The sequence below is a fragment of the Manacus candei genome, unplaced genomic scaffold (assembly GCF_025592945.1).
Source record: "Manacus candei isolate 608988 ecotype Guabito, Panama unplaced genomic scaffold, ASM2559294v1 h1tg000014l, whole genome shotgun sequence".
NCBI lineage: Eukaryota > Metazoa > Chordata > Aves > Passeriformes > Pipridae > Manacus > Manacus candei.
This window is the reverse complement of record NW_026138062.1, coordinates 29,034,479-29,052,868: the sequence shown is the minus strand read 5'-3', so window position 1 is coordinate 29,052,868 and position 18,390 is coordinate 29,034,479. Positions and strand designations below refer to the sequence as shown.

The 18,390-nt window shown below is 36.1% G+C and overlaps 1 long non-coding RNA gene across 4 annotated transcripts in view; it reads right to left on the bottom strand.

Moving 5' to 3' along the window:
• Window positions 1-1,075: 1,075 nt before the first annotated feature.
• LOC127467203 (uncharacterized) overlaps window positions 1,076-18,390 on the bottom strand; it is a 34,573-nt gene continuing 17,258 nt past the window's right edge. Inside the window, exons 3-4 of one of the 4 annotated variants that reach the window (XR_007903001.1) lie at window positions 4,548-4,666; window positions 1,076-1,358 (exon numbers count right to left, since the gene is read on the bottom strand). This is a non-coding gene — a long non-coding RNA (uncharacterized LOC127467203). Of the gene's footprint in view, window positions 1,359-4,311; window positions 4,667-10,058; window positions 10,444-12,458; window positions 13,843-18,390 lie in introns of those variants that run through there. The other 3 variants (XR_007903000.1, XR_007902999.1, XR_007902998.1) reach the window with 3 other exon arrangements.

Genomic DNA, 18,390 nt, shown 5'->3' with positions numbered 1-18,390 from the left:
CTTCCTTTATAGGCAATTCAATTGCACAAGGTAAAAACCAGGAAGGATGAGGATATTGTGTAAGGTCACACATTCAGATACTAGAAGTAAATCACAGGCTTCAAATGACAATAAAGCTGGAAATAATCAATACCTCTGATAGTAGTTCTCAATATATATAAAAAAGTGATTTTTAATATTTTTTAAAAGCTATGTAAGTATGGATTCAGAAAGTCACATGATTATTCTGGTGATGCAGATCCTAGCAGCCTCTGCAGCAAAGTTTCTATTCTTGTTTATGTCAAGGACTGAAAACAGTATTCCTGGTTGACACTGGGGACCAGGAAGGAAGACTCTCACCCTTAAAAGCTTGTATTAAAGACAGGACAATGAGTTTCTTGTCAAAGACACTTTGTTTCAATTTGTGTGTAGTTCAGCACCCATTTTCATCATAGTTAGAGATGGTACATAAAAATGACACTCTTCTGTACTCCACTATGACTTAATTTTGCCTTATAATAAACAATGTGTAATTAATGTTTGTTTTTTCTGATATCAAAAAAGAGACACAGATAAATTTTTTATGTATGCATTCTGTATTGGGCTTGATCTCTGCCCCTGTTTGTTTTTTATTGACACAATTCAACTGTATACTGATGAGTCACTCTTACTTTAGCCTAACATATTTGAAACAAAAAGGGTTCAAACAGTATGAAAAAGCAAATGTAAAGCAGACTTATGTTGCTAGTATGGGAAGGAATTTTCTTTTTGGCAATCTTTTTGCAAAAAATGATGAAAGTTTTAACATGACTTGCTACTGAAAAGAGGAAGAGAGGTTGTAGACTGTTTTCTGTTACAGAACTTTATGAGCCACTTCATTTGCCATATGTCATATTTATCAAATAATGCTTATTAATAAAACTAATCTTGAGCTTTTGTCTAATTCATCTAAAAACCCCTTAGCACCCTCACATGATATAACCTTTTTGTAAATGTGAGTCATTCACTTAAACTAAGGAAATGTTTATGGCAGTGTAAAACACTAATTAGCTATCATTCCAAGAAGATACCAGGAACTAATGTTCAAACTCCTTGTATTTTAACAGATGTCAAAGAAATTAAGTCAAACAACTAACCTTTGTATGACAAAAATGTCATAGAGGAGAACAAGTCTTTAGATTAATAGATATTAAACACAGAGAAAGAGCATGCAAAAGCAAGCTAAAATCTATTCAGCAAAAAGAGACACAGTTATTTCTCTATAGAAGTATGTTTAACATTGGATGTTATTCCGGGTACTTCTAGCCTTCAGTCTATGCTTCACATTGCTTGGCAGGCATGTGCTAGCGCCACAGTAAATCTATTCCTTAGAATATAGTCTGAAAATAAAACAAATTTTAAATTATGGTCATAGTTTACTAATCGGATATTAAATAATATGCAGTGACTCTGCATCGCCTTCATTTTGGGGACTGGCCTGTTCTCGGTTAAATAATGCCCTTGTAAAATTGCAAGGCAAAAATAAACTGTTTTTCTCTTAACTTAACAGAGATAGCCCTGTGATGTGAAGTTACTGAAGAGATGTAATTCAGGAAAATTACAGTTCCTTGTTTAGTATGTATTGTGCATGCCCTACAGCCTTCCCTAACCAGTAGCTCCCAACTTCATTTAAATTGTAATGACTTCCTTTAAGGACAATTACGTTGCCTAAGAGCAATGTATGCATAATAATGCTGTTCTGGCATGGTTCAATATAGAATGCAAGTAATAACTGTTTATTAATATGATAATTAACTGTTAATGCTTAGCAACCTAATTATATCTGTTAAATAACTTACATTTTTGAGCCAAATTCTAGCAGCCAGAATTCTATAAAAAATAGTAAAAAGCTATGTATATTATAGTAAACGTACAGTTTCAGTTTAAAGTGTTGGATTTTGACTGAACTTACATGAAACAGATTTTGGATTTTTGCATATAAGAAAAGAGGCTGTAAGGGCTTCCTTGTTCTAATAAAAATGGCTCAATCCTAGAATCTGGGCCTTATTTCAGGAAATGCATGAATGAACTAAGAATACCATAAAAAAGAAATTAGTAGAAGTATGTGTACAGTATAGGATGATTAGAAAGAGTAAAGAAAGGCTCTTCATGCAAGAGTTGCACAAGTTTCACCAACAGTGATCTTAGCAAATTGTCTTATTATTTTTCCTTTCTTTGGTCTAGCAACAAGAACCACATTGATTTTGAACAAACACAGTGACAAATACATCCCTGGCTAGGAACAATAAGATTTCAGTACCATACCTCAAAAAGGTGGACTAACTGGTGATAGTCTGAAGGAGAAAAACAAGCATGATCAAATACCTAAATGGTATAACCTATAACAAAAAAATGCTGTTTTTTTTCCTTATCCTAAAGAAGAAAAAGCTGAGGAGGAACATAAGAGTCTTCAAGTCAGAAGTTAAGTAAAACTGAGGAAGAACTGAATTGAGTTACTGAAATGAACAGGAAGAATCATCCATAACTGAACAAAGAAATGTTGAAGTGAAGCATTAGGATGTATTTCTAATGATACAGATAGTAAATTCAGCAATAGTTTATATTGAATATTCAAAATTAATTTTGCACAATTGTTCTGTGAAGTACTATCACTGTACTTAAGATATCTGTGTCATTTGATCATCTCTTCTGTTATTCACTGGACCTGCAACTTGTGCAGCAAAAATCACATTTTTCAGCTCTGTGGCTGTTAACTTTTTATTGTGTTCTTCTTATATCTTGACCATAACATGCTTAAAAATATTGCAATTACAATTTCTATTATTGCTCTTTTATAGACCTTTGAACAACACCTCAGGAAATAATTCACCTCAGAATATGTAGAAGCACAGATAAGAATGAATCTAGGTATCCTGAAGACAATGCCATATCACAGGTTTCTGTACTTCTGACAAACCTTCTTAAAAACATCTGTTTAAGATAGAAGTGGAAATTTTCCAACTTTTGTTTCCTACGGTATCTTGCTTTATCCATAGTTTTGAGGATGTTTTTGCATGATTTATCTCACACTGTTAGTCCAGATTTTTTTATTATAATAAACAGTTTTTTGAAACCCTGTCAACCCTTCTCTTCTGGGTATTCCTTCCCCAGCCCTTTCCTCTGCTCATCACTACTAAGCCAAATAAGAGCATAATGTAGAATAATTTTACATGATCCTTTTGATCTCCTTTCTTTCATACCTCTGAAACTGGATTTATAACCTATCTCCTATCAGCTTCATTACCACAATATATAATTCCATTCTTCAGGATAAAGAATACAACTGGATTCAGTATTCCAAATAAGTTCTTCCTGTGGCTTTCAAACATAACTTATTGAAAATTTTAATTATCAACAATCATTCAAATTTGATTTTGTTCCAGAATTAAGACTGACTGGCATCTGTAGAATACAATGTCATACCAGGCAATGTCACCTAGCTGGCAGATAGACATTTATTGACCCAGTACACTTTTTCCCTAAGAATTCATTGGCAGGCTAAGGTCAACATACAAGGGGCATATTGAAAAACATTAGGGGTGCTCAGTAATACAGGAATTGATTCAGAATACCCTGTAGTGATCCAAAAGTTTTATATTAACTCACTAGGCACTGGATAGGACTTTACAATGCAGACATTACAAATGACAAAAATTAAAATATATTTTAATAATGGTTATTTGAATCACAAAGATAATGGTATGAGAACTGACTGACACAAAGTGTACTCTCAGATGTCTTATTAGCCCTACTCTAGAAAGTTTCATTTGTAAGAATTGAAGGAAGCAAAAAAAGAACACTGAAGTTTGTGACCTTTCATCACAACTGGAATAAATCAACTCTAAAATAAAAGGGCATAACACTAGCACTCTGCATTCTCCACACTGAGGAACCTCATTTATCTTTTAGAAGAGAAAGGGATTCTTGGCACACTGAGCTGGCTGACAGTGTTCTGACTTGTTTGAGCCAGCTATTTCAGGGTGATTCATTAAGATCTATTAACACAAAATTTAAGATCCCTGACTTTTCACTTTTTATTTCAGAATTAGAAATTCTGCTGCAGTGAGGTCAATTAAACCCTGTATTATTATCATCAAGCAGATAAAGTAAAAAATACTTTTATTTTTCTTTAACTTATTTATGAATGGTGCAGCAGGCTATACTGAGCACAAGAACTCTACTGCAATCAGAATTGGTAGATTAAGGAATCACTGGACACATTAAATAATTATGATTAATATGAATCCTAGTATGATTTGAGTGTTTACATCCTTCAGAGGAATAGCACTTGTATCCCTCCAGGTCTCTGTGTTGCAAAGAGAGAAAGAAGGAGATACAGTTGCTTGGCAGTCAGGTTCTGAGTGTCCTCTGTTTGGATGTGGAGGAAATTGGGTTCTGGTTCTCGTCAGCCTGTCTGCTTCTGATTTTCTAATCCAGATATCATGCAGTGTCAAAATGCATAAACAGCTCAGGGCATAAGGATTTAAATGCATGTCTCTTTTTATCAGCTGTATGATCCATTCACTGACCTGCGGGGTCCAGATTTCTAATTGTCTCCATTTGATCCTTTTTGTACATTGGTGAGGGTGCAATAGCAGGAAACATCCATGACAAGGCTAGGTGCCGGGGCTCTTCCCTCACCTGAAAACTGGAGTAGGAGAAAGGTATGGGTGTAAATACTAAGCAGAGAAACTCTTTCTGGTTTGCACTACATCAGTCATTTCTTAATCTCCAGGCATACAAAAAGAAAATGATATATTCATATGGGTAAAAATGACTCTCCCATCCTTCAATCTCATTCTACCCAGTGGTCTAATGCTCATCCTAGCAAAAATAAGAAAAGATTTGATTGTATTTTCTACAGATATCTGGTCAAGTAATTTTTTGTAATGCGTGCAAAGCACGAGCGGAGTGATATAAATAAGAAGAAGAGAGTAAAAATGAAAATCACTCAGTTGTTTATATAATCCTCTCCACATTGTTTTGTATCATTGAAAATCTTTTCTTGTCTCTTGGTATGTTTTTCCTAAAAATTAGTAAAGTGGAGAAAGGTTGGACTGTCATATATTAGCCTCTTTAACAGACTCTGGATCACTTTCATTTAGTGAATGACACTGGACCTCACAATTGACCTCAGACCATATTCTCTCTTAATGTGTTATTGTTATTTGTTGTGTCACTAGAGCCTGTATGCAGCAATCTGTAGACTATGAAAAGCAAGACTGCTTGGCACTTCTCAAAACAAAATAATATATTCATAAATTAATACTCAAACACAAAAAAGATATGCAAATCCTGCTGTAAAAAGAATAAATAAAATCACTGCTTTATTTATTATTTATTTTTCTCACAATGTTTTTCTCTCTTGACAGAGTTTTCTTAGCACACATATATATAATACAGACATGATTAAAATTGTTGATGACTAAAAAAGTGCAGGAATAAAGGCATTGTGATGGAGAACAATATAAGATGATCTGAAGAGACTGGGTAATTGGTTATGTGAACAGTATACAGAAGTAAAAGGAAAGATATCTTGAAATGGAAGGTAGAATTACTTAAAGGCTTACAAAGCAATATTCTTGTAAGAGATTGTCAGGGTTTCAGAGCTCCAAAAACCCAATTCCCTAGTCTAAGCCCCCTCTCACATCTCAACCTAATGTGAGATGGGTTTTTTCCAGACAACCACACGAGACTTAAAATGGGGGAAAGGGAATATATATTACAATGACTGTACAAATAAATATTATAATACATTATACACATGATCTCAACTATCTCTACCATGACATAAGTATTTACAATGGATCAAATCTCTTCTTCCCTCCAAATAAAAGTCCAGGAGGGAAGAAGGAAAGATCCCCTCTTCAGAGCAGCAATGTCTCTAAGGCAGCAGGTTTATCTGTTTCACTCTTCTTCTCATGCAGCAGCTGGATCTCTGCCAGCACACACGAGGGGTATCCAAGCCCCTCGGCCACCCATCTTCGAACGAGGGTCTTCCTCCGTGGGCTGCGTAGCAGGGACAAAACTCGCTTCACCACGGTTATATCATGAAGTGCAGGGGCATCTTCGTGAAAGTCCCTTCCTCAGGGGGTTCACCCCTGAGTCAGAACATCTTGGGCAGCTTTCAGTTGAAAGCCTTTGCCTCAAGAGTTCTACCAGAGCTCCTGTGCTCTGTCTCAGGCTGCTAGGTTTGGCAGCAGCAGTGAGGGGGGGGCCAAGGTCACCCCCTCTGCATTCCTTCTCCGTCCCGGTCTAGCTTTCCAGGACGTTTTGAGCTTCTCAGCTCTTCTCTTTGGTGCACGTTGCACTCTACGACTCCTCTCAAGCTGGAGTCCATCTCCCTCTTTTCTCGGAGGTCTCAGAGGGGTATAGGGTTTTTATTTCAGTTCTTACCCCAACTTCCTCTCAGTAGAGTCTAATTTTCTCTCTCTGTTGCTCTCTCTCTCTCTCTCGGCTCTCTCAGACAACCCTGTGTCTTCCTTGGCTGCATGCTGTTGCTTTCTTATCTTTTGGTTCTTAGCCACAGTCTCTGGATGCTGCTTCTGCCGCTGCTCTGTCTCTGCTCACTCACGGTGGAGAAAACTTTTTTAGCTTTGAGCTACAGGTACTTAGCCCAGCCTCACGCTGTTCCAAGTCCCTGCAGCCCCCACCAGCCAGGGGCTGGGGGGCCCCAGAGGCCCCAAGGGGCTCCGAGCCCCTTTCCTCGTGGCCTCAGAACATGGCTACCACTTCTACCACCAAACTACAACTAAGTTTCTCTTCCGTTTGCTTGTGGTATGTTTATATTTTGCAGAAGCACTCATTGGATAAAACTTCAAAACTTCCAGGGTCACCACCCTCCTGGGGTTTTACCATTTTATAACTGCAGGGGGAAAACTGTTTCCCCCCACTACAGAGATAAAAAAGGAAAACATTTTATTCATAAGTATTTTTATATATCTATATGAACTCCAAGCAAACAATAAAAATTAGTACTGTGCCAATGTTCTCATCCATTTCAAGCTAGTGAAAGATTTTAGAATAATAAAAGCAATACGTTCCTCAAATTTAGGATGAACAAATATAACAACAAACCATACAGAATAAAAAGCATATAGCACTAAAAAATAAAAAAAGCTTTCATAGAGAAAACATTTCTAATCTCAAGACTGCAAAAAATGCAAAAATAATTTCATAAATAAATGTCTTCATGATAATGTGTGGCTATATTCAAAATCTTGAGATGTTAACAAAATGTTCTCAGCATCTCATTATTAATTTTCCACCATTATTGTAAATTAGTTCTAAGTCCTTTTTTAAAATAAAATTATATAATAGGTAACAGTGTGTGGAATAATTGTATCTACATAGCTGAAATTGACTTTTTTATCAATCAATGTCACAACAGTGCCATAAATATTTGTACAATGTCAGAGCTCTTAAATGATGTCACAGCAACACATTAGCATTATGTAACACTAAAGAAGTGAGGGTCACTAAACAGTTTAGAGACTTCACATTTACAGCACAACTTTTTGGCCCCTTGGAGCCATTTGATACTATTTGCTTCTCCTCATCCATCCATGAATAACAGAGAAATAATTTTGACATCCGCACTTGAGTTAATCACACTCACTGGTCTTGCTTTAAAATCAGTGGAGAAAAACAGAAACTTTCAGACCACTGTTCATCTCATTTTAAAGTGAGTGTCTAAAATAGGTCAGAAGTATTGTACCTTGAAAGGTCTTATATTTGTACCTTGATTAGAAAAGAAGCCTAAAGAGGTTACATTCATATAGATGTCTCCAGTGTAGATTTCTAATGTTAAGTGAGATTAATTCCATTAATACATTTTAAATCTTTATTTTTTTCCTGTATAAAATCCTGGTTACACGTGTCCAAAAGTACACATAATGCTTCTATGTGCACCAGTACTCACTGTACTTGCTTCATCAGATGTCCCAAGATTCTGCTAGAGCAGTACAAAACTTTCCCAATATATGTACACTTCAACATTTTGGGTCTCAGTCAAAACACTATTGTCTTCAAGGTAATATTTTCTGAAGAGAATTAATTATTCATATCCTCAGACAATGTTATGATAAGGAAGAACAAATTATGTCACATAACTCCAGAAATCTAAAAGTCACAGATGTAAGACCGAGCCAGTCACTCTAAGTTCCCTTGATAGTAACTGGAAAGAAACTAGCACCTCCAAAGGGCCATCCATCTGACCTATCCTAGATATCACTCTTAGGATGGGAAGAATCATTCCCTTGAGGTGTCCATTTCTCTTCATCAACTATAAAGAAAGAAGAGGGCAAGTTAGAGAGATTTCATTTTTTTTAAATGCCAAAACTAGTGCAGACAAATCTTACTCTAGCATTAGGTTACTTTATACAGAAAGCTTGTAAGAATATATGAGCCAAGGGGCCAAATTAAGCTGTGTTCAAAATAGAGAAACAGCACAGATTTTGGTGAACTTTTTAACATGTACTTGGCTCAATATATATTCAGTATAATTGGCCAGTGTAACAAAACTGTAAACAAAAAGGACTTTCTGTTCAAACACAGAAATAAAGTATCTGTTCCAAGGCAGCCACGTATTTCATATTTAATGCTAAGAATATTTTAGGAGTTCAGACTTAAAAAAACTTGATAGGCTAAGTTTACCTGCACTTTTAGAGTAATAAATTAACCCTGGTGTCATACCTACAGAAAAGATTAAAGTCAACTCCCTCCCTGTATGTAGAAGACTTCTAACAAAGAGTCCCAAGCTTAAAGCCAAATGCAGAACCAGGCCTACAGTGAGTACGTTTGGAAGCTAGTCATGATTGGGTGGAGAGAAATGGTAAGTTTGGAAGAAACTCACTGGAATATAAGGGGAATAACAATTTCTTGCTCAATTAATTTACAAAAACTATCCTATATCAATTAAATAGATATTTAAAACTTGCATCTGAAATTGTTCCTAAAACATGGAAATTGCCTGTAAAGCAGGGAAATTTACTTTGTTTTATTCTGGATTTCCATAGTTCTAACTTGCTAAATTGGGCATGAAGTGGTTGGGTTATTTTGGTAATACTACCTTAAATATAAACATCACACCTTCATATAAGTGTAATGAAATAAAAACATTCTAATGTTTTTTACCATAATAACAAACAATTAATCATCATATAGTGCTATTTAAAACTCTACAATAAAGGATGATGTATGGAGAAAAAAGAAGGAAGATTCCTTACATTCTTCAGCTGGATATTGCATAAGGTCAGGTTAGACTTCTATAAGTTAATATTTTCATAAATTTATATGATTTTCTGTAGAGCAAACATATAGAATAGCTGTCATGAAGCCAACAGGAACATTAAGAGAATTGTTTTATGTAAGGCTTTCAAATGGTTCTTGGTGAACTGAGACTGTTTTCTACACAGGTTGCACTACAGGTGCTGTCTTTCCTCACTCATTCTCATCATATACTGACTTATCTGTATAATGCAAATAGTGTATCTGATATTTCACTGAAAAGAGGCAGGATTTACTATGGTCAGGCATGGGGCATGGGTCATGGGACAGGAAAGAAGGGACAGAAGCATAAGCAAGCACTAGGGAGTGAGAGAGCATTGGGGTAAAGTCAAAGACAGACCTTTGATGTGCAAAGTACTGAAGTACAAGACTAGTATCATGAATAACTCAATGTGTCAAAAACTTTAATATAATTTCATTTTAAAGTATGTTTAACTACATTTAGAAATGCAATATCAACAACCTACATTGACAAAATAAGATCTTTTTTAGCATGTTTTGATTTTACAAACACATTTCTCTGATGGAAAGTTAATATTCTAAGAATATTATTGAGAATATCATAGAACCATCTTATTTAAACTGTGTTAGATAGGGAAAACATCTGCAAAATCTTTCCCCGGCCAAGTCATCTAAGAATTTATTTTTAAACTCTGGTGAACCCAACTATGTTTGCAAAAAGCTACCCACAGTATATGGCCTAATGCATTGACAACAGACAGAAAGAAAAGACTTTATCAAGACCTTGAACATATAGACTAAAGGAGATATAATATTGTACTATGATTCTGAGTTTGGGAGCACCTTAGGAACACTGGAACTGCATACAATATGAAAAAGATGATGCAAGACTCTATTTTGTTCGAGTTTATCAAAAGTTATATCAACGCTAACTAAATGAGACCAGGAGTAAAATTTTCCATAGTGATAATCTTATTTCATAATGGTTCTTTTTAAGTGTCCACAGGGGACACTAGAAGGAGAACGCCAGGTCAGATAAGCCACAAGGCGGATACATTATAGTCATTTTAATGGTGAAATAAAGAAGACAGAGTTATGATCCAAAAGGTAGGAACTGAGCACAGAATTCCCCAGTCCAGACTGGTGCAGGAGTTGAACAGAGCAAGAAGGAGAAACCTAAAGGGAAGGAAGGATAAAGGACATATTTGGAAAACATATCTACGGTAGACAGCTTAGAATTTAACTTTCAACATAACACAAGTACCATTTATATGTAAAATGTGCTTTTTTTCTTACACATGACTTAATAAAAGAATTCAACTACAACAACATTATTTCCATTTCACAGGTATCACGGCTTTCATGAATATTTCTTTTACTTTTTACAAACTTATTGTATTCAACAGAATGGTCTATGGTCTCTCATAGTGAATAAGCACACAGAAGTAGTAGACTCAGGCTCCACACCTGGCTGAAGTGTTCAGCAGAAATGCAGCTGGACTGTGGAGACCAATTCTGTTAAATTCAGTGGGTGTCCCCCAAAGTAAGTAGCTCGGAACTACTTATTTCACTCATAACAGTTTCTTTAATTTCATTCTTCCTGTCCACCATTGAATCCAACAGGCCTCACAGACAACTTCCTATAATGTAGAAGACTTAATGAGAAAATGAAGTCGATGTTCTGGATTAATGCCTTCCAAAGTCACAGGCCATTAAATAGGTGCCCAGAACAATTTTCAGACATGTTCTCTAATCATCAAAAGGTCCTTAGTACCTAAGAAATTAGCTCAAGCACGATTTATTAATGCTTATCATTAACTCACTGCTATTGCATTCAGTTTTTGGATAGAAAGTTGCTGCCAATCAGTCTTAAAATAAGCTTAAAAATCTTCCTACTTTTATTAGTATCAGTTAAACTGCTTATGATATTTGATGACAGGTTTTCACTGTGAAATTAGAAAAACATTGGATGATGATATACCAGTAAGCACAAGACATAACTATAATGACAGGATTTGTTACCATAAATGCTGGGGTATACTATCAAACACAAAACTTCAGGGTGAGAGCTTAAGAAGGAAAGATTTAAAACATATTCTTTTCTAAAGTAATGTACTTTCTTAAAAGTAATACATGTTTCTTATGATCACTGTAGAGGAAGTTATTCTCTAAAGGAATTTGAATACGTAAGAGCTGATGGTTAAAGACTTGCTGACACTGGAGAAAATCCAAACATGAGGACTGGATGGAAAAATAGTAAGGAGAATAGTACAAGAACAGACTGAATTGCATATGAAGGTTAGAGAAGAAAATTGGGGGTAATTAGCCTGGAACACTGCAGAGAGGCCATTGTGCCTGGCTAGGACGTTTGCTGAGACTGCAAATCACATATTTATTTATTTCTGCTGAACTAGCCCTCTAAGTAATAAAGTGCTGCAAGGGCACAGACCAAGAACAGTAACATAATTCATGTGAAATTAAGTCACAGCAACCAGCTCATAGATAAATGGATAAAGAGCTATGTATCCTTCTGGCATAAATTGTGTGTAACATCATTGCAGTCAATGGAATTGTGTCATTTTACATCAGGAGAGAATCTGTTCTACAACACAAGCAATAGTTTTGACAGTTATGTTCCATTTTCAGAAAAATCCCATTTGCAGCTTCTTGTTGATCTGTCCAGTAGTTCTGTCTAATGGCTAGAAGGGTCCTCCAAGAATTATAAAAGAAATCAATTTCACTGCTAATGATATCTGAAGACGAAGGTATGGAATGAAATTCTGATGCTTTTTACACCTGGAAGTTTCACTGAGCTCAACAGCATCATTTTATGACACACAAATTTGGTACATTGTTTCCTATAGTTCCTTGCCATTTAAATATCTGAATATTTGAGTATAATAATAATAAATTATATTTATATATTAATAAATATAATACATCATAAATATAGATTATTGACAATGTCAGCACTGACATTTCCTCTATATATAGCTTGATCAGTAAAGGAATGAGCTGAGACAACTTGTCCAGATTGAATATTTAAATAGTTTTATTCTTTAAAGAAATTTCTATTTGCTTTCTTTAGGTATTTAGAAATTATTTTGCAACTTACAGGAGTGATAATTCTTTATTTCACAAATTCCACAGAGATCCCCAAACACTCAAAAATTTAAATATTTGGCTCTGTAGAGGCATTGCAATTCTTTCTTGCTCACATTTTGCTATGCATTTGTTTCTTTCTGGTTATCATTTTTTGTTGTTGTTTATCCTGTTATTCCATAGGTGAAGAAAAAAGCTAAATCTCTTTGACAAGATAAATGGATCTAAGAAGATAGGCCTTACTTTTATTCTAGAATATTTCCATATTTTTTATTCATATTCCTGACAGTTCATGGAATCCAACAGGAAAACAGAAATGCCTTTTATTAAAAGGGAAAGTTTTGTTCCAGAAGGTATTAGTCATTTCCTAAATATTGTTACATATCTCTTCATGATCTTTCAACAAGCTACATGGACTTCTGAGTCTCTTACATTCTTTAAATTTCTTCTTTAGTCTGCTTAAACACAGATAAAATAGAAAAAGAATAAGAAAGTGTTATTTGCAGTGCTACTTGGATCACAGACAGATACTTATTCTTGTGACAAGTACCTTTTCATCTTTTAGAAAACAAGAAGTCTGTCCATACCCTGACGTGTAACATTAATGACAGGACAACAGCTTACATTGGAGGTCTGTGGAATTTGGAAACTTTAAGAAAAAATGTAGCCTGCAGTGCTGAAGAATTCACAACAAATTTAGACTGTATGCTAGTGATCTGCTACAAATATATTTTGGTGTGTCACTGTCACATTAGGCTACATCTGCAAAAGGACTTGTACACCAAGCACTGACACTGCGGCTTTACTATGTCACTCAGAAGCCTTACTGGTCTGCCATGTACATCTACAGGACACTGAAGACCTTTATTCCCTGTTCAGTGATCTCCATAATAGACATTCTGATCCTATTGTACTCCTTTGTGCTTGTACCCTGGTAAGGCTGTAAAAGGGATGGCCTCACCAGGGATTTCCAGTATTGTCAACTTTCTTACCTATTTGAACAGAATCGCATGAAACACCTTTATCCAGTATCTTAGTATTCTCCTAGGACAGAGACTGAGAACCGAATCCTCACCTCTAACCCTGGCCTCCTTTGAGATGAGTACTCTAGTCCTATGTTTAGAACAGTTAGGACTTCTCTGTAGACTTTCTAATTGTTCAGTTTTTATTTGTCACGTTTTGCATAGCAGTGTGCAAAAGTGGTGTCTCAGGCTCTTATATAAAAGAATTCTTGTGTCAAAGAAATAGCTTTGTCTTCTTGAGTAAGGGTTTGATATCTTTCTCTGTCCTTAGTTTTCAAAGAGCTTTACTATTTCATGTGAATCCCTGACTGGTTTGTAAGTTTCTGTGACACTTCCCTTCCCCCATGCATTGAAACAATGGAGAAAATACAATTTGTCTGCAGAGATCTCAGAAATTAGATATTGCAGTACTTGGATTCTTCTTTGGATCCTTATAAACCTCCGTAATGACCTGGAAAAGAATGAAATTGTACTGCACTGATATCCAGCATAGCATCTGAATTTCAACACATTACTACACTGTAAGTTACATAGGCACATAGAGATGCAGATTCAAGGTATCCATTTCTGATGGCCTCACATCCACATGGAGAGGTAGGTGAAATGTCACAGCTGTTCAGAAAAACCTTCTTCTTTATCAGTGACCAATGCAACGGTATTTGTAAATACTAAAGGATTTTATTTCAAATCCTTCTCAAGTTATTAATGGTTCTCAAAGTATTAAATTGAATTCATCCTCTTGAAATGTGACAAAACCAGTGGAGTTTTACCAGGTAGATATGTGATTTGGAAGCAACAATAACTTTTATCTGTGTTTCATTTATACCAAAGGATCCAATCTCCTTTATAAACAAAGGAATGAGTTCAAAAACCAGTGAAATGCAATCACCCACAGATGACATGCAGCAAATTTCCTCTTTTCCTTTTTCTTTTTTTTTTTTTTTTAAATTTAAATTTACATGACTGTTCAGCACTGGTACTAGAAAAGAATCTATGAGGTGAGATAAATTGTCTGCAATTATTTTTTTTTAATTCCCCTGAACACAGCAAAACACATTGTGAAGTTTCAAGGTGAACTACAGTCAAAGTTTTAGAAAAGAGGAAGGCTAAATTAGGCCCTTAACACATAAACAAAGGCATGAGAAAAATTAGTTACAAAACCACTGATCACTAGCTGTCTCAGCTAGGCTGAAAGCTGCTTGATGAGCAATTTATTTGGGTAGGGATACGTGACTGTCACTAACAGAGGTATATGCAAGGGAAGAAAAGGTGTTCTTACAGTGAAAGGGTTTAAGATGTCAATAAAGCACATTTATGGCAGTGACATTAAGCAGTTAGGTGTGATTCACATTTAAAAGTGAAAGTCATTTAGTTTTGCTAATTACAATAACAGCTGAAAAACTGAAGAATTCTTCAACTATTTATGAGGTACAAAGTGTCAAGACAAAGCATTAGAACATTTAAGATCTGATCATTAAGGATTTTCTATTAAAGTAGCCTGCATGAGAGAAGCATCCTCAGTCTTCCCTGCTCAGTCCCTGTCTTGCATTAAAGTTTAAGGTGTTGTTGGTCCTTCGGTTGATTATTTTAGCACATTGGATGGGTGTTTGGGATGTGAGAGGTCTTGACTGGATATTGCGAATTGGATTCTTATATGCCTGCAGGAAAGTCCTTTCGTAGGATGGCCAGTCCACAAACTACAGATACCTCAAACTATTCACCTGAGTTGTGACTTCCCATCCCTTATTTTCTGCACATGACACAACCATGAAAAAGTGGGCTGTGACCTGTGCAACACTTCCAGGTGGTCCATACGCAGATCTGTTTTGTCCTACTTTATCTTCTGAAATTCACCGTTACACTTCCATTTCCTCTATAGATGTGAATCTGTTTTCAATCGTAACATATTATACTATACAAGACAGTAGATAAACAGATGGTTCTATGGTAGAATATATACATCTGGTCACACCCCTACAAATACACCAGGGATGATCTGCACACAGTTTATGCTTAACAGGACTTTGAAAATCACCTGTTTCTTTTGGCAGCAAGGGGGTTTGATTACTTTCTGAGTAAAATACAACAGGGTCATTACTCTGTTTTCTGAGGCACATACAGATAGAAAAATCTAGGAAAGTTGCCCTCTGTCTAAGGAAGTAACAGTTAAACACATAGTGAAGGAACTTGAAGATGCTTTTACATAAAACTGATCTCAGTTAATCTCACAGAATTACAAGTTATATTAAAAAGCAGTGCGGGAAAATGAAAGCCAAGGCACAATATCCATCGAAGTAACATAGCAAAGTATATAAACAGCCGTTTGATAGCTATCAAGCATTCGATGCCACCGCAATGGCACTGGCACTAAATAAAATAAAATCCTGTAGTGGTCATCCACCATCATATGTCTGGCATTCTCATACTAAGTGGTACTGTGCATGCTGTGTTGTCCTTAGGGGAATGCAATTAACCCTGTGAAGCCTTGTTCTTCTTATTGCCTCTATGAAGAAGATTTCCAGGGGGAGTATGTGATTGAAGCCACTCTTACAGTCTGGAAAACACCTGGGAGTTGCTCTTCTATTTTACAAGTAAGGGAAAGGAAAGCAGTAGCTGGCAGATGCTCCCTCTGTGCCTAGGCAAGAGCACCTGGAAATCAGATTTCACTTCATACGTCACCAGTTTTCCACTTGCCACCTTAGCACAATTCTCTTGACAGCAATTAGCTCTTGTGCCTTAAGAATAAAGACTTTAATGAAATCCACCATAGGAAACAGTCCTTGTCCTTTCATTTTGCATACTCATTGGTCAAACACTTTGGGTAGGAAGGGCCTCTCTGTTGGGCTTCCTTTTCTGTCCCCTATCCATCTCATTTTTGCCCACCTGCCAGCATATTTACATGAATAAAATCCACATAAATATGCAATGGTTAGTGGAGATGTATTGGAGAACTTGCCACTAAAAAATGTCATTTCGCTAATTAAGTTAGATTGCTAATAAAGCTAATGATAGAAACAATAGTTTTGGCAACAAGCACAGAGAACTGTGGAGAAGAATGTGATTGCTGTTTGGATCATAATTACCTTTAAAACTGCCATTTTGATGTTCATAAAGCAAACACTGCTTTGTGGAAAGAGTTGCATAGATCAGTAACAACTACAGAATCAGGATAAAACAGGTTGCTTAAGATTCTGGGTGTGAGTCATGCCAAATTTTGTACTCCAGAGGGCTCAGAAGCTCACAGCCAGCATCTTCTGGAAACGTGTCACCTTCGGTCGCTATTGATCAGTAGCTACCTACTATTGTGCTGGAGATTCAGCTCACCAGCAACAAAGTACTGTTGACACCAAGGGTGCCGCACAACAGCGCACGTAGCTTTTTGATGACTAAAGTAAAAAAAGACATTTCTTTGAATAAGGTCAGAAATTACTCAGTGATAACATGTTTTCATGTTATCTGTGAAAGCATCACCACAGCTCAGTTGACAGAGGTGAGAGACTTATCCAAAATACTGAGAAACAATCACATAGACTATCTTGGTTTTCAATACTGCTTTTTTTTATCTTCATTTTTATCCAACTGAACTTGCACTGCTTTACTTTAGTAACAACACTGTGTGAAAAGTGATTTATTTTTAATGTATCAGCAAAATATTTCATAAAAGTGGTCTTTCTAAGCTACAAAAAAATTGAAGTTTAAAATAATTTCTATTAAAGAAAATTGTATGAGATAACTATACATGTAAAAAAGAAGCAAGGTTATGATAAATGGGATGTACACAAGCCACCAGAATACATATACACACATCAATTCAGTTTACAGTCTAGTCAACTTATGCACTTTCTGCCTAACTCCCTTCCTGGAAACCTGTGGGTTGTTAAGACTTTGCATCATGTTCCCTTTTGAATTCAAGATCCAAAACTTGGCTAAAAGAAACTATTATTTTTGACATATTCATTGGAGGGAAAACCCTGTGCTGGTTGCACCTACCTATTCTCTGCAGCCCCTGAGATCATGGCAATGGTCTGTTCAGTCCTCTGGCAGGCAGGAGAAAAGTCCTTCTCAGACCATCGCTTATTGTATTCAAGCAGAAGAAATACTTCATACTTTCAGTACTCATCTGATTTTTTTCCCTGAAAAATCCTTTACAAATCTACACATCTCCAACAAAACAGTGCTAAAGAGGGGGGTGTGGAAAAAAAGATGTCTAAGTCAAAAGAGAAGACACCATTACTAGACATACACCGTAAGATGATGCATAGATAATTTATCCCAGGCCATTTGCGGACTTTTCTGAGGGATGTATCACCATGGACCTGATTCTCTTTTGTCTAAGTTTCTGCAGTAATTTCCCATGTGGTTTCCTCCAACGTTTACAGAAGTCTTGTTCAATTTAGAATAATGTTAGCACAGTCATTATCTAAATGGTTATACTTTGGGAGAGGCAAAGTTACTGAAAGGCAGTATTTTTCTTTCCTGTATCAGCATCATTTTAGTGACCAGCGACTGACTGACTGACTCCAGTTTGCTTTAACAAGGCTATTTGCACTTTTATTCACATTTCTAACTTTCCAATGGCAATTACGAATGGTTGGATAAAATTTATGCTAATGTCAGGCTTAGTAAAGGTGTTTGTGCTGGAGAACACACAACTATGGGAAACCAGAGAAGGGGGGGATAAGATTCTTAAAGTCTAAGGCCCAGTCTTAAATTTATGCTGTATATTTACTGTAATGGAGAAAAGAAACACCAGGTTATTTACAAAACCTGGAAAGATCTGCAGTCTGCTATTACAGGAGGCAGGGTTCGGCAGGCTTAATAAAAAGATGTGCCCTTCAGACTGCTCTCAGTTTGTCCTATCATGTCTTTTTCCATCTTCTGCCTTATAACACTTTCTATGCCTTGTAAACTGATAGAAATTCATTCCTCAATGGCCATACACAGAGGTTAATAAGCTCCCAGCAGCAGTTGACTTGGCACTAGAGAAGAAATACTCTCC